We start from the raw sequence: 3643 nt of genomic DNA on the forward strand, positions 1-3643 counted from the left end.
CAATAAATTGGTGGAGAAGAGGTTTTAGAACTTGTTAGTGCTCATTCTGTTGTTGAAAGATACCATTTGTCCAATTTTGTGGAACGCTGAGAGGAACATTTTTTCATTGTTATGTGTGCATTTTTATTAGACTATCTGATAGAGGTTGGATTTTGTGACTCAAAGGACAGATAACCTTTTTGTGTGGTGCCCTTGGTTTCTGAGGGCTTTGCTGGCCACTCCTTAATTCTGAGTGAATCAATGCAGGCCCTGAGGTCTCCTGTTTTTCTTGCTGTGCATCCAAACTGTGGTTAGGAGAAAGATAAGAAAATCTCCACGCTTGTTTTTATATTGACTCAGTCCTCTGCATTCCTTTGTTATCATCCTCTTTCTCTAAAAACCATTAAGTTTTGGGATCAAGTTTACCTTTGCCAAGCCTTTCCTAATGAATTCCACATTAAATTTTCTGGCAAAGTATTAAAGAGAAACCTTCATTGATATAAAGCAGGCAGGGCGGTCTGGCTACATGATCATAAAAGGTACTCTCTAAAGCTAGGACAGCAATTTTAAAGGCTTGGAATACTTACGGGGAGACAAACATGAGAATGATCCAAAAGGCTCATTATGGCATCCTGACTTGCCCAGTTGAATAAAATTTTAAGTTAGCACTGAGAAGGGAGGCTATGACCCCAGGTCTGGATGGTTTCCCTATCTGGTTTGGCATTTGACGATTCTACACCTACAACTTGTTCTGTTATCATAAAACAACTCATTTGGGCAAAACTCAAAATGCTCCCCTACTTTTTCCAGCAATTTCCAAAAGTTAGATCTGTGTAACTTGGAAATGTAGCTGCCTCTGGCATTCTTTTACTTAGTTTATGCTGATGCAGGGCAGGCAAGCTCGAATATTGGGGCTTAGTCCAGGGGAGTTCTTGGCTTCACCCAGGAAAGAATTAAAGGGCGAGCCAGTGGTGTTAGACAGCAGCTTGTATTGAAGCGGCAGTGTGCAGCAGCAGCAAAGTGGCTGCTCCTTGTGGACTAAGGCTACCCCATAGGCAGTGTGCCCAGAGTAGCATCTCAGAGACAAGTCGGCACTCATATTTATACCCACTTTTAATTACATGCAAATTAAGGGGCAGATTATGCAGCAATATTTAGGAAAATGGTGGTAACTTCCAAGCCGCTGGGTGATTGCCATGATAAGGGGCAGTGACTTCCAGGTGTTCCCATGGCAATGGTAATTGACATGGCACAGTGATGAGGGTTTCTTATGGAAAGCTGCTTCCCACACCACCCTCCCACCACCGCCTTGTTTTAGCTAGTCCTCAATTTGGTCCGTGTCTGAGTCCGGCCTTTGGAGTTGAGTCCTGCCTTCTACCTCATTGCCTAGAACTTTTATTGGAGGGAAAGTATAAGCCCATAACGCCAAGTTACATTTCTAAAATGTTCATCTTTTAAAAGATCCTCATGAAGGAAAGGCAAGGTTAGTAGAACAGGTTTTTAAAAGCAGTCTACCTTTCACCCACTTTTCAGCCACACAATTGTTGTAACAAAAGAGGCTGAACTCTTTAAAGGGCTAAAGGGCAGGCAGTATTAGGAATTCGGAATGTAATTGAAGGCATTTTCCATAATTTTGTCTTACGTTAAAATATCCAAAATGGATTTTAAAAGAAATCTTCTTGTCTTCCTTTAAGTATAGCTGTCTTTCAAAAGATGGTAAAGTCACTTTTATTTCTACCTCTTGAGCAACAAAGAAGTCAAAAACATAAATTGGCTTGTAAATGTTAGCCAAAGCATTAGAAAGGTGTTCAAGCTGTACTTCTCAATTGTAGTTAAAACTGGAACAGTGCAACTCAAACTCTGGCCCACAGAGAGGCAATGTTCTGTAAACTGTTTTCTACCACTCTGCTACAAGGAAAGTCAGAAATTAAGACTACGCATATAGAAATGTTGATAACACTTTGACATTACTGTGACTCATGGCTTTGTCTTTCTTTTTTGTTGTTGTTTTTTTGAGACAGAGTCTCACTCTTTTGCCTAGGCTGGAATGCAGTGGCACAATCTCGGCTCACGGCAAGCTCCATCTCCCGGGTTCACGCCATTCTCTTGCCTCAGCCTCCCAAGTAGCTGGGACTACAGGCGCCCGCCACCACGCCTGGCTAATTTTTTGTATTTTCAGTAGAGATAGGGTTTCACCGTGTTCGCCAGGATGGTCTCAATCTCCTGACTTCGTGATCTGCCCGCCTTGGCCTCCCAAAGTGCTGGGATTACAGGCATGAGCCACCGCACCTGGCCAGCTTTGTCTTCTTGAGTGGGGTATGGACCAGTTCAGTTCTGGTCAGCTAGAGGACTACATGGTGCAGAGGATGGATACCAGCCTGTAGAGCAGGACCACGTATTGGTCTGCAGTAGATTGGAAAATTTAATACTTCTTTTATCACAGGTAGTTCAATAAATATCATTCTTGGCTAGGTGTGGTGGCTCACACCTGTAATCCCAGCACTTTGCGAGGCCAACGCAGATGAAACACTTGAGGTCAGGAGTTCGATACCAGCCTGACCAACATGGCAAAACCCCGTCTCTACTAAAAATACAAAAATTAGTTAGGAGTGGTGGCACGTGCCTGTAATCCCAGCTACTCAGGAGGCTGTGGTGAGAGGAACACTTGAGCCTGGAAGAGGTTGCAGTGAACTGGTGTCACGCCACTCCACTCCAACCTGGGTGACAGAGTGAGACACTGTCTCAAAAAAATAATAATAATAAAAATAATAATAAAATAAAATAAAATAAAAATATTCTAGATCAAGAGTTACACATTGAAAATGATCAGGGACCAGAGATACTTGTCTTATCTGAAATAAAAATACTAGCTGTGGCCAGGCGCAGTGGCTCATGCCTGTAATCCCAACACTTTGGGAGGCCAAGGCGGGTGGATCACCTGAGGTTGGGAGTTCGAGAGCACCCTGGCCAACATGGAGAAACCCTGTCTCTACTAAAAATACAAAATTAGCCGGGCATGGTGGAGCATGCCTGTAATGCCAGCTACTCGGGAGGCTGAGGCAGGAGAATCGCTTGAACCCAGGAGGCGGAGGTTGCACTAAGCCGACATCATACCACTACACTCCAGTCTGGGCAACAAGAGCGAAACTGTCTCCAAATATATATATTAGCTGTTATTTTAAAAGAGGGATCTCAGCAAAGAGGAAACTTAAATGAATGTGTAGAAAATGTACTTGGCCAGGAACAGTGTTTGATATTTTTGCTTTCTCTGTTTAAATGATCTTTGATGTTTTAATGATTTTTCTACCTCATAGTTCAACCTCTCTGCCTGCTTTCTCCAGTGGAGCTATGATCCTCTTCAGTGATTCCATGACCTATTCATATCACTGGGTAAAACATTTTACATTAGAGATTTCCCTGTAGGATAGTGATTCTCAGTTGGGGGCAATTTCGTGCCTTGCAGGTGGCTACTGGCATCTAGTGGGTAGAGGCCAGGGAAGCTGCCTAACATCCTAAAATGCACAGGACAGCCCCACAACAAATAATTCTCCAATTCAAAATATCAGTAATACCAAGGTTGAGAAACTCTGCGGTAAGATAAAGTAGGATTTTTTTAAGGATCTTTAATCAGTGGACTTAATTTTGTGTTATATTTTAAGCTACA

The sequence above is a fragment of the Rhinopithecus roxellana genome, chromosome 12 (genome assembly GCF_007565055.1).
Source record: "Rhinopithecus roxellana isolate Shanxi Qingling chromosome 12, ASM756505v1, whole genome shotgun sequence".
In the NCBI taxonomy this organism is placed as follows: Eukaryota; Metazoa; Chordata; class Mammalia; order Primates; family Cercopithecidae; genus Rhinopithecus; species Rhinopithecus roxellana.